We start from the raw sequence: 14,723 nt of genomic DNA, 5'->3' as shown, positions 1-14,723 counted from the left end.
CTAGCAAGATGTAGTGGTTGTATTTTGGTGAGATGGAGCTTCTACTAGAATAGACACTCGTGTCTTCCAATTTTATGGAGGATAATTCTCCCTAGTTGATCAATTCTTTAGACTCTTGGCACCTATATTATTTACTAGCAATTTATTCTTGCATGGTTGAGTGGTGTCATTGGGGTCACACATGTAGATTGATGTGCCATTTGTATCTTTGATTTTTTATATGTTTTGTGTTTATTTTCCATCTGATTATTCAAGTAATCTCATTGGGGGAACTCATCCAAATTCTTTGTCTTCTTTATCATGGCCATCATTTTGGTTTTAGAGGGGGGTTGTTCATTCAACCCTATAACAACAGTTATGTACAACTTCTTTGTCTTTTGAGGATGTTTTTCATATTCCTATTCTTTTGGGACATTTTCTAGAAGGATTCTTAGTCTTTCATTCTCTTTCTCTCTCTTTTGGAGATGAGTTTTCTTCCATTGGGTTTTTCTCCTTTTCTCTAGTTGTGAGAGATCTTTGATTTTGCAGGGTTGTGTTGCAAAATTCAACATCATATACATATGATATAAAATGTTGAAAAAAATTTGATAGAACCTAAATCATATATTTTTTAAATATGCTGTAATTCTTGACAATAATAAATTCAAATAGACTAGTGTTTCACTTTATCTCTTGTTACATATTAGAAAAACAAAATCATTAAATTTTTATAAATAAAATTATAATTACAATATCTAAATTTATCAACTATTGATGAGACAATAATTTTGAAATTTTTTTATAGATGAAACAAAGAATTGTGCCAAACTTTCTACACTGAAAAGAAGGTATATGCGGAACACTTTTGTCAAGTTCGGCCTTTTTCATAATTCATATATTTTTGACATATTTGACTACCAACGACTGAGATCACAACCATGGGCCTCATTCCTCAATTATTAATGTAGTCTAAGTTGGGGAGGTTGACGATCCAATGAGAATTTAAAGATCTGAATCGGCTTTCGAATTTTTTGTCGTGAATAACACTTCTTTATTCTGTGGCAGTAGCCTTGCTGCGCTACATACATTCAACCCAACAGAACAGATGTACCACACTTCATATTAATCTTCATCATATTACTAATACATCACTTCTAAGAGTCTCAAACGAATAGGCAAGCGATATTAAAACGAGGAGTTCCATTACTTTTACTTGTTATTTATTCTCTCTACTCCACAGGGCGAGAAGTTAACGAACTGATGGACTACATCCACTAATTTAGTACTGTCCGGAAGAGTCAGGCGTGGGTTTTCACATCTCAAAAGGATTTCCTTGGTAGTTTCTTAAGGAGTGCATCAATTCGTTTAAATTTTATTTACCCACTGAAATTCAATGTTTTAGTCCGAGATGATTCAAACATGGAAAATCTAAGAATCGATATGATCCTCACAGCTCACATTTGTTAAGCACCATACGATAGAAGTTTTAAGGTCCTCGTCAAAGATTTGTACATTCTTCGTGGTATAATCTAAGAATTTATTCTCCTTCCTATAAGTATAGGGTCTTTCATACTCGTTAAATATTGTGTTGAATAGGTTGTCTCTTAAGAAACGCAGGGTTTCTCTTAGTTGTGCAGTCATGGTTAGGAGGGTCCTTAAAGAGAATAATCTAGACTGTGTAACGGATAAAACACAACTCAAAGAACACAATGTAATGAAGGCAATGCAGAATCAGATTTATTATATCATAGAAATTGATTACAAACTGCAGGCAACATCTGGGCTCACAGATTTGGCTCACAAGCCTGAGTACAAAACATGTGTGTTATGCAACATTCAGCTCCAACAAGAATGCGAGCCAATTCCAAAACTCCTAATCTTAAGATTTTTCTTCTCTATTCTAAAACTTGTTTCTAAATGATCAACTACACTGATTTATATGATCAAGGATGATCCACATTGCCCCAAGATGAAAGAAATGCCAATGAACAAGATGAAATGTATAAAACAACAAGGTCACCCTCTGCCAAAGAGATCCCTTTGGAAAATCCAAAGGATGAAGTGCAGACCAAAGGGAAGGTCGGACACATGCCAAGGAACATTGGAAACAACAAAATTGGGCTCCACAAGCAATAGAAAAGATCCGCAAGCATCAATAATAGGTCCAAGCGGTTCCGGTACATGGAAAAGAAAACTGTCTCATATGTCAAAAGCGATAACTTACCGAAAAAGATCCAAATGTCTCGTGGACCAAGGATAAGATTGATGAACATTTCCATGAACCAAATCCAGCTCATAACATCCCATGAGAAAATAGAAATAAATGTTGAAAGAAATACTGAAACTACAAAACAAGGAACAAACTAAAAGAAAAATGGTTTTGGTGGATGCAAGATTGCAAGAACCAGGGATGCCCCTGCATCACTTAGTGAACTTGGGTCATAGCACGTGCATTTATGACATGCTAACGAATCCCTCTATTTTCAAAAAGTATTGCACTAAACTCCTTTTTTGTCACCCCCTCCTAATACACAACCTAAATTAAAAGCCCTTGTATTTTCATCAGATTTTGTATTTTTTCATAGTCCGAATTGAAAAGCCCCCTATTTTTATTGATAGGCAATATATAGTACCCTCATTTTTTGGATATTTAACCCCCCAATATGAATGCATGTGATATAATATTACCTAGCTAGTGAAACCCCTCTATTAATAAACTGCTACCATCCAAACTAAGAATCTCACACGAGGGTGTTAAGCGATGTCACACATCCTGAAGGGATATGTTGAACACATACCAACAATTTCCCCTTCAACATTACCCAAGGGGATTCAAACGTGTGATCTTACTCTAATGCCACTTATAGAGAGTTGAGCTCACTATTTCTTCTAGAATATGCATTTGTTTTGGAAACCATTACCATGCCTTTTAAGAATTTTATATGTGATTATTAAACTATATCACGAATCTCAAAAGAATATGTTAGGCACATATCAACAAATTGTAGAGATCAGAACAAATTCTTGCATATTACAACCAATCATCTAAATTGCCTTCCATTCATTGTTTAGAATAAATGAACTTTAAAGAGCCGATTTACAAACACATTGAAGTATTGGAAAGAATTTTTGATTAAAAGAATATGTGTAGCTATAATATTTGCAGCCATGGGACACATTTCCTCAGACTAGAAGGGAATACAATGTGTTCGCCTTGAATGTCTTCTACATATATTATAGTTGATAGTGTCTTCTTACATTTACAAAAAAATCCGTCGTTTCTTCTTGTAATCCAAATGAATGAGATGGGCTAATGACCGTCTCCTGGACTAGGAGTCGATTCAAGAATCCGTTCCTTCATTGCTCCTCTTGAAACCTGCATGTGACCCACCGCTGGGCTGGATTCTGATGTGGACAGGAGCTGCACTTTCAGCCAAGGAGACTCATGCTCTGCATCGCTCCCAGCTCGATTCTCTCTAAATCGGAACTCCAGCAGATTATTAGCATTGTTTCCAGACGCACTATAGGGCTTCATCTCCCCTATCTCTTCGAATGCCAGCTCAGCTTTCGAATTTTGTGGTGGGGCGCTATGCAAGTCTTTATTCTCTGGCACTAGTCTTGCTGAGCTACATGCCTTCAACATGACCAGAAGAAAACAGAAGAGATGTGCCCACATTTTCGTCATATTGCTACTCTACCACGGAAGTTTAGAAGCTTTGATAGAGTGTACGCGGGAGTTTGGAAACTTTGATGGGGAGAATTTAATGAAAAGTTCGCCCACTTCTACTTGTTCTTATTCTTTCTACTCAGCAGGCACATAATTTAATAAACTTATGGACTTCATGCTCCTAGAATGGACTATTTAATACTGTCCAGGGAAAGGAGGCGTGGGTTTTCAGAGCTCAACTGGATTTGCTTGGTACTTCCGTTTAAATTTGATTCAAAAATGGAAAATAAATGGTTTGAGTTGGAGATGATTCAAACATGGAAAATGTAAGAGTTGGTATGGTCCTCACTGCTCATGTTTGTAAACCAGCATGTGATAGAATTTGTATGGCTCTCCTCATAGATTTGTATATTCTTCGTGTATTATCTAACAATTCCGTATCTTACTATGGGACTACGTTGTTTTGCATACAAAATGATAGGAGCCTCCATTAAATTATTGGTATGAAAAACCTTATAAATTCAAAAGATAGACTAGACATTGTTAGAACTATCACGACCAACTCCAGCAATGTCGACATGCCCAAGATTCCCCCAAGAAGAGCCATTAGTGTTACGTTTCAAAACTCCCTGATGGGGAGAGGACCAGTGACCCTCAATGTTAATCTTCAACAGAGGATGATGACATCTATTTCTCATTATCCCCCAAGCATGGTGTCCCCGAGGAGAAGGAGCACCTCCCTGAATAGGAAAATTGAACTGATTACATATATCAACATCCCCAAAATCCACAACCCCATCAAAATCATATTTTTCCATAATAGTCTCCTAGATAGAATAAATAATTCTCTACCACAAATGTTGAACAACCATCCTAGCATCACGAAAAATCTATTGATTCCTTTCCAAACAAATATGCCAAATAATGAAAGAGGATGCAATAGCCCAAGCAATCTAGAGAAAAGAAGTTTTACATGAGGCTTACCTCACCGAGCCCAAAATTCAGCTAAAGAGAAAACATACTAGTAGGCATGGTTCTTAAAGAAATGCCAAATTTCCCTAGCAAAGGAGAACTAAAAAAAGAGGTGAGAAACACATTCCTCACTATTGCCACAAATATCACACATAGAGGGATCCTAGAAACCCCGTTTGCACAAATTATCCCAAGTCAGACAACAATTTTGAACAAGAAACCACATAAAAAAGTTACACTTAGGCCAAGAAAATTTACACCATACATGTTTCCACCAAGGAACTTCCTTTGCACCAAAAAAAAGTCGATCAAGTTCCAAGTAACTAGTAGCCACAAAGTAATTACTAGAAGAATCTCTACCCTAGGCTAGAACATCATACCCCACCAGGGAATTGCACTCTCGCAAACCAAGAATCTGGGCCAACTCCATACGAGCATCCTCAAATCCACTAAGCGGCCATTATGAGGATCTTTCCAAAGATAACCATTAGCCATCCCTAAATTTTGAATGGTCTTATAATTCTCCACCTTAACCCAACCTGCAGTAGAAAAAGAATCACAAAGAGGCTGGAGGTAAGGATTCATAGAAAGGATAGAGGATTAAAATCCCAAGAATCCAACCAAAAGAGAGCTTCCAAGCCTTTATTATATATCCAAAATAAACTTGTCTTAACTAGTTGAGCCCCAACTTTCAAAGTATGCCAAACCAGAGATCCCCTTCCTTCCAAACAATAACAAGGAACATCTAGAATGTTGACTCCTCCAAGATACTTGTGCATGAGAATTTGAGCCCAAAACTGATTATGATAGATACACCAACATCAATATAATTTGCCAGAAAGAGCTTGCCCATTCAGAAATAGCACATGAAAGCCAAGACCTTCCTCCTTCGGCTTACAAACATAATCCTAGTTGACTAGGCTCCATTTACAAGTATGTAAATTACCACTCCAAAGAAATTAGCATGAGAAAGCATCAAATTCCTTAGGAAAATACACATAAGTAGACAAAATAAAACACCAATAGATGGGAAGAGATCAGATCATAGATTGAAGAAGAGTCACCCTAGAAACAGACGACAACCATCGTTTAGTTTAGTGATCCACTTTATTATGCAACTTATCCAACAAATCCTACCAAAAAAATCTAGGAATCCTACCAATAGAAAGAGGAATTCTCAAATAGACCAAGGGTAAAGACCTAATTTGAAACCTTAAAATATTAGCAATACTTCTCTGAATAGCCTTGGGAGTATTAAAAAAGTATATAGAAGGTTTATGCTCATTGACTTTCTGGCCTGAAGTAGCCAAATAAATATCTAAAGTCCATCTGAAAGATTCGGCTTCCTGAAGACAAACAACCCTTAAAAGCATAGTGTCATCTACAAACTAAAGATGAGAAAGCATGGGAAGCTCATGACCCCAACTCCAACCTTGAATCAAGCCTTGAGAAACATGACACTTAATAAATCTACCCAAGTCTTTTGCCTTAAGAATAAACAAATAGGGGAAAAGATGATCCGCTTGACGAATACCCTTTGAAGCCCCAAATTATCTTTCTCTCTCTTTTGGAGAAGATTTTTCTCCCATTGGTTTTTTCTATTTTTTTTGGTTGTGAGAGATGTTATTTGTACATGGGTACCTCATTGGTCCTTTGTTGCCACGACCCATTCTTGCATTTCATTTATTCAAAGGTTTTCTCTTTCTTCCTATGTTTCACTTAAGGGGACATTTTAGAGAATTTTAGCTATCTAATTATGCATTTTTATCTATACTTATGTTTTTCTATCTAGAGTTATGCTTTTCTAACTTAAGTTCACTTAGTAGTACTTTAGTTTATCTTTACTTGATCTTTATTTACCTTCTTCATGATTTATTTTAGTTCTCCTAATTATAGATTAGGGCATCTCTTGGAACTAGAAAGAAAGCCTTTATGCATTGTATCTTTCATTATGTAATCTTTTCTTTTGAGGAATATAACATTCATTTTTGCTACTCTCGTTTGTCGAAAGTGTTCTTTGTTTGTTGTTTGATATTGTAGGCTCGTGTTGCAAAATTCAAAATCATACACATGTGATATTAAATGTTGAATTTTTTTTTATGCAACTTGCATCATATATTTTTTAAAATATACTACTATTCTTGACAATAATAAGTCAAAATGTACTTGTGTTTCACTTTATCCCTTGTTACATGTTACTCAACCTAATTAAGAAGACAGTAATTAAATTTTTATAAATAAAATAATGATTACATTATTTAAATTTGTCAATTCTTGATGATACAAGAACTTTGAATTTTTTAATAGATAAAACAAAGAATTGTACCAAACATACTACAATGAAAAGAAGGTATATGAGAAACACTTTTGTCAAGTTTGGTCGTTTTTAAAAATTGATATATTTTTGGCACATTTGAATACCAACTAGTGAGACGGCCATAAGTATAGCCCTCATTCCTCGTGTATTAATGTAGTCCAAGTTGGTGAGGTTGACGATCCAATGAGGATTTAAAGATCTGAGTTAACTTTGGAATATTTTGTCGTGACATATAATTCTCTATTCTGTGGCAGTAGCCTTCCTACGCTACATCCATTCAACCCAATAGAGCAGATCTATCACTTCTAAGAGTCTGAAACGAAGTGATCGACTACTTTTACTTGTTATTTATTATTTATTCTCTCTGCTCCGCAGGGTGATAAGTTAACGAACTGATGGACTACCTGCACTAATTTAATACTGTCTAGATAACTGATGAGTAGGTTTTCAGATCTCAAAAGGATTTGCTTGGTAGTTTCTTAAGGAGTGCATCAATTCGTTCAAATTTTATTCACCCACTGAAATTCAATGTTCGAGTCTGAGATGATTCAAACATGGAAAATCTAAGAATTGATATGGACCTCACTGCTCACGTTTGTTAAGTACCATGTGATAGAATTGCTATGGTCCTCGTCATAGATTTGTACTTTTCCTACTCGTTAAATATTGTGTTAAAAACATTGGGGAGGAAATCGTAGGAAAATGGGACTTTAACCTCCCGTGATGTAAGGACAATATATTCATGGTCCAATATTAAGACAGCTCTGCCCTTCGCTGATCCTATGAAGTTCTTCAACGCCATGTGGCTTTTAAAACCCACTTTGTAACCTAATTCCATGAACATGGTCCTTCTTCTGTCGTTCAATTGTAGTAGGTAGCTTTGTTTTGGAAGGAATGCCCAGATTCAAGAGTAATTTTTTTGACTAACCAATCAGCTTCGAACACCACAGATTTTTTCTGTTTTTCATCCCCATAATAGATTGTACCTGCAATGTATGAGGGGTCAGACAAATGAAATGGAATTAAGAGGATGCGTATAGCTGAAATGGTGATGCTCTCATCTTCACTGAATTATTCTATTCTACAGCAATTAGTTGATGTTTTGAATTCTTTTTTAAAAGAATTTAGATTTTGTTGCATATTTAAGTCTCGTTGTTCTTAAATATCATTTATTTTAATGGTCAAAGATAGATTTTAGTTGAGAAAATTAAGATAGTTATTTAATACATATTGATAGAGATGAGGTGTGAAATTTCTATTAAGTGTTTGACAATTGAATAATGTAATGTTTTAAGGAGAGTGTTCTTTCATATGCTTACTTGTTAACTCAACTTGTTGTTGGTGTTGCATAATGGATGAACTGATTTGAAAATATAAATGCTTTAATATTTTGCATTCTTGTAATGGTAAACCTACCCTACCTATTTCATTTCCTATTTAGTTGTGTTCATCTTGATGACAATTTTTTAATGCAACAATAACTTGAAAAATGAGAAATTCTTGTATTTGTTTGGTTCATGATTTGATTATTTTAGATTTTCATTTCACCCTTATTTGCATTAATACACATAGATTCACTACCTATTGTTCCCATTTTAAACCCCATTGGCATTGATTTCTATACATTTTCTCCATACCTCAAAATCACTACCTTGTCCTAGTAGATCATTTCTATGTGACTCACGACAGATTTATGTCAAATTAATGTAGCACATGAATGGTCCTTGAATGTTAAAGCTTTAAATTCAAATTCAAGCTTGCCTACCTCCTTCACTAGTCGTCATGAGCCAACTTAATGCACATTTCTTAAAAAATTTGTTATGTCATGATATTTAAAGGCACTCACTGTGCCCTTTAACATAGGAAAGACTAGGTGAGAATGCAAGGGAATAATTATAACATACTTCAATAGTAAAGAGTAGTAAATGCATAAAAGAAAATACATCACCATATAGGCACTCTAAATGTTTATGAATGTTGTTGTTGATCATTTTCTTTTATCATTAGTTTTGTCTAGTATGAGGTTTGACTTAGGAGAACTTTTTTCACCTATTGAGTTGGAAATCTCATCAATCATGTCTTTAGACACCATCTTGATAAACTCGTATATTTATTTTAATTGTTTGTCACAAATATACTAAGTTAACCATTTAATGATTTATTATATTTTTTAATTAAACTATATAGTTCTTGCAATTGAATAATTTAATTTACATTTTTAGTGAACATGGAATTCCCAAACATGATTTTTAGTTTCCTTCATTAGGGTTATAGATCTATTCTTTCTCATTGCTCGTCCTTTTAATAAAAAATTCCTATGGTTTTAATTGTGCTCTTGTGAGATGATTTGTTACCTTACTTCTATTAGTATATTTCATGTTATTGTTTTATATTATCTTTCTCCCACCCTTGATGCCCTTATTTTGCCATTTGGGGTTTATATTTTGCACCTACTTTAGATTTGATTATTATATGATTTTTCTTACTTATATTGTAAAAAAGGAGAAATAAACTTAAAAAAGGTATAAGTACAAAGATAAGAAACTTATAAATTCCTTGTTTTTTCACCTATATGAGTTTGAAGTTGTTGAGTGTCCATCTTGAGAACTATTGTATAAGATCTCTAAAAACTTCATGTTCCATACAAAATGTTGTGTGGTCTTCTAGCTTATAGTGGTACCCCATTTTTCATTGAAAATTAGGGACCCTTCTTTTTGTTTCTCTTTGATTCTTTGCTTTCTTTTGTCCAACCATTATATCTAGTTTCAAGTTTGAAATTTTTACATGTTAATATTTTAGGGATTTTTCTCTTTATTATAATTTTGGATTTAGTCATCTAAGCATGACTATAAACAAAACTTTTAAAAAATTATCTTCTTGTAGGTTAAAAGAGTTTGGGTTTTTTTCATCACCTTCATTTTAAAGAATTAAAGAGTTAGCCAACCAAGCATAACTCAAAGCATCTTTGAAACCTCAATACCTAAGATGCGATGTGACCCTAAATACCCTCGGTGTTTCTTTTTGTTTTCATTAGAGTTGTCCTTTCATAACCTTCCCTTTTTTTTTTTTTGTGATAACTAGTTCATGTATTGCTTTATCTTGTAGTGATCATTACCCAACATTATCACCCACTGTCTTCATCATTTACTAGGTAGTTTATCCTCCTGAATCTATTAATACTAAGCTTTGTCTTATCATTTTTTGGCTTTTTATTATTATTTAATTAGATTGAGTGTCATTGTAAAGTACAACAAAAGATTTTTTATTTTATTATTTTGTCTCTATATTTTTTTCCTTTTAGGTTTTTATGTGCCCTAGCTATATGAGTTTCAAAATGCTTTTTACTTTGTGTTATTATAATGACTTTACTCCCATATGAACCATTATGCATAGCATTAAACCTCAAAGGTCAAGTCCCTATTTATTCTATCCTTTTTATAGTAATTTATTTAATCACCATCTTATTTGTGTACTTACTTTATGCTATTCCGCGAATTTTCTCTCAACTTTCCTATGTAATATAACTCATCAAGCTCACAAGTTTATAGATTTTTTATTAGGGCACTTGTTAAAAGGTGCTTTCAATTTCTAAACCTTAACTTCCACACTTGTATTAATGAGATCATTTTCACAGTTGTGTTTTTAGGAATTTCCTCATATTTATTTACTCATTTACATATTTCCTTGAAGCCAATTCCCTAATCACTCTAAATTAAATTATCTATTCAGATTATAATTTTACGCATGTTCTTACTTGGTACTTGTTTATTATTTTTTACAAAGTCAAATTTCTAATCATCTTGCACTAAGTTATATATTAAGATCATGATTATAAGGTTGTTTTACATTGGATACTTTTCTATTGCTTCCTTGAGGTCTGATCCCTAACTACTTTGTATTATATCCTCTATTGGTATCATAATAATATAAATTTATTTATACAACTCTGCATCATGTGGTATCCTCAAAGTCTAATTGTCGACTAATTTTCACTATCTATTTTATTAGGATTGTAATTTCAAACATTTATTTACTTATATGCTCATTTTGTCGTATCTTTGAAATCTATTTGTCAACTAATTTACATCCTATTATTTAATGGGGTAAAACAATTTATTTTTCAATGATGTACCAAGGAATATAACTTACACTAATTATTCACCATTGCAAGAAGAGAAACAATGTCTTGCTATTATGTTTCTTAGTGTTGCAAAGATCAAGAATCATGAGCTCATGCTTGATATTGCATGCAAAATGAATCAAAATTTCATCCATCAAGTTAGTGAAATATGTAATGGGTTCTAAACATATATGTATGAGGATTTTCCTCACATAACCCTTTCTAGATATTCAATTTGATTATAATAAAAGTATTCTTCCATATTATTTATCTATTTAATCAATTCATCATGATTTAAAGATCACCAAATAAAATTAAATTTTTTTTTCTGCATATGTTACTAATTTTAGAAATGGCTTTCAACATATTCAAAGTGTTCACAATATTTTAGAAGGTTCAAGGGTTCCTTTCAAAGTCTGTTACATTTACTTGATCCTTGGTTGTCTTTTCTCCAATTCATGGTGTCTCTTGTTTAAGGTTTCAAGGTCCTTTGAAAAACTTTCATGTTCTACATGAGATGATTTAGTTATGTTTTGCATTTTCCAATGTTTGACATTATGATTCTGTTAGCGAACGGATTTTGCCTTTCTTTAAATTAATGAATTTTTCACTCTATCGCCTTCTTTTAAAGACAAAATTTCACTATACAGTTGGGTACGTGTAACATATACTACTTCCCTCTGAATTTTTTTTTGATAGGTACAACTCCCTTCATTAGTGTTAGGGTTTCAAGCAGATCCGAAGCAAATATGAACTAACAATTATATGGAGATTTAAATACAAAAGATAAAGAAATAAAATAGGACACAGATAACATCAAGATTTGTAGCGTCCTAAAATTCTGACACTTGCAATTTCGACTGCATTTGGGTCTTCACGATGGCGGCGCAACGTTGAACCTGAATGGAGACCCCGAAACCTGTTTACAACATCAAAAACTGCATTTTTCTGCACCCTGGCCTGATCCCTCCTTGCACCTTGCTGTCCTGGGAGGTGGGACCATGGTGCCCAGCGCCCTGGTCCCTAGCCCTATTTTGGGCCCGGTCTCTTGTGGGCATCGGGTCCTTAAGTTTGCAAATTGGAAAATAATGTTTCCTGGTCGACCTAAGGTCGGAAAAATCAGTCTATCAGCCCTAATTGACAAGTATATAAACTACTTTTCCTCTCCTAGAAAAAGAGGAAGAAAAGAAGCAAGAACAAGACGCGGAAGCGATATTCAAACATTCAAGCATTCAAGTATTCAAGCATTCCTTCAAGCAATTGAGCATTCTAGGTGTCCATTCAAGGCTAGGTGTTGCATTCAAGACAAGGATTCAACCATTGAAGAGGAGATCACATACAACATACAACATACTACATACATTACACCTTCGCATGTAAGAATACAAACATTCTTACAACAAGGTATCAGTACTTGTTTACATTACAAACATTTACATTTACAGCATTCTCATTTCTTGGTTAATTCCAAAACCGGGGTTTGACCTAAAGGCAAACCCCTCATCCCTAACCCCCCAATTGTCCTCTCTTTCTTTGTGTGTAGGTTGCAGGTACGCGGTTGTTATTGAAGATCTGGAATCCTTGTGCAGAGACGAACAGATCCCCCTTCGTTTCGCGGATTTTTTGGAGGACCGTGTGCACGTCGGGCGCCATCATCTCGTCAACTTTCGCTCAAATTTGCAGGACAGCACCGTCTCGACATTTTACTGCTAATTCCAGGTCCGCAGCTTCATCCCATATCCCTATCTCTGTTTATAAGAGAATCTTTCCTACTTTACATGCATTCCTAGTTCAATCTTTCTATCTACATTCTTTACAAAAGAGGGTATCCTTGATGTCTTAACACTTGAAACTCATTTAGAATCCAATCTTGCATTGCGTGGGATTGGATCTTGTGGGTTTCAACCCCTCTTTTGAATGTAAAGTCTCTCCTAAGTGAAAACCATCAACCCTAGTGACTCTCCCTTCTCACTCCTTGGAGTTGGGGAGGGGAGAACAACTAGGGTTCGATTTTTCCGCTTTACAAGATTTAACATGGTTCACCCATAATGGGTTACGTCCAAAATACACAGCCGTCCAATCTTTCTTATTATCTAGCAAAAACAGTACATCAACCTTACAATGCCTTAAGCATCTCAACTGCTTATAACATGCATTTTTAGGGCAACAAACAAAGTCGGCCTTTTTAGGGTTTTATTACAATGTTGGTTTTCATCAAAAAAATACCCAAAAAAAAATTTCTCGGGGGCTCCTGCCCCCAAACCCCACTTTTCTCGGGGGCTACCGCCCCCAAACCCCTTCCTGGGGCCCGGCCTGGCCCCGAACCCCAATGAGGATACGTGCTAAATGTATAGTACTTTGCTAATCAGTCGCCACATTTCAACAATCTCCCACTTGGAGACTGATACTACATGACACCACTGCACATGCAGCGTCCACTGGATAAAACACTAGGACTCGACTGGTATAAATTCCACAATTATCAATCAAGAAGACCAACAGAAATTGATGAAAAAATCAGCTTCTCCTGTGGAACTGTCTTCGTGAACATATCAGCAGGATTCTCACTTGTGTGAATCTTCTCAAACCGTAACTAACCCTCCTCCAAAACAATTTGAATGAAGTGGTACGTGAGCTGAATGTGTTTTGTCTTTGAATGAAAAGCAAAGTTCTTCGCAAGATGAATGGCACTCTGGCTATCAGTATACAATGGGCTATCCTCTTGTGTCTGACCCAATTCCTCCAGAAAACATTGTAACCAAATCATCTCCTTGCTGGCTTCTGTAGCAGCAACATACTCAGCTTCAGTGGTTGAAAGTGCAATAACCTTTTGCAGCCTAGAAATCCAACTGATTGCAGTTTCCCCTATAGTAAAAACATACCCTGTAGTACTCCTCCATGAATCAATATCACCCGCTAGATCAGAGTCAACAAATCCACTCAAAGCAGCATTAGATCCTTTGAAACATAATGCCTTCGTAGTAGTTACTTTCAAATACCGAAGAATCCATTTCACAGCATTCCAATGTTCGATACCCAGATTACTCATAAACCTACTCACAACTCCCACTACATGTGCAATATCTGGCCTTGTGCATACCATTGCATACATTAGACTGCCAACACCTAATGAATATGGGATGTTAGACATTTTATTAACCTCTTCCTGTGCCTTTCAGCACATCTCCTTAGTCAATTTGAAATGACTAGCCAAAGGTGTACTAACTGCTTTTGCATCCTGCATGTTAAATCTTTTCAACACCTTCTTTATATACTCACTTTGAGACAAATTCAAGGTTCTATTTTTTCTGTCCCATGTAATCCTCATACCGAGAATTTGCTTAGCTGCACCCAAATCCTTCATAGAAAACGAACTGGCTAATTTCTGTTTAAGATCATTTATATGTTGCATGTTAGACCCAGCAACAAGCATGTCATCAACATAAAGCAACAGGATAATATAACTGCCATTATCAAATCTCTTAAAATATACACAATGGTCAGAATGACATCTATGATAACCGTGTTCAGCCATGAAACTATCAAATTTTAAATACCATTGTCGAGGTGCTTGCTTTAGACCATACAAATTTTTCTTCAACCTGCACACCAAGTTCTCCTTACCTTTGACCTCATATCCCTGTGGTTGCAACATGTAAATTTCCTCC

The sequence above is a fragment of the Cryptomeria japonica genome, chromosome 3 (assembly GCF_030272615.1).
Source record: "Cryptomeria japonica chromosome 3, Sugi_1.0, whole genome shotgun sequence".
NCBI classification, from domain to species: Eukaryota; Viridiplantae; Streptophyta; class Pinopsida; order Cupressales; family Cupressaceae; genus Cryptomeria; species Cryptomeria japonica.
The sequence above is the reverse complement of the archived record's forward strand: the minus strand, read 5'-3'. Positions refer to the sequence as shown.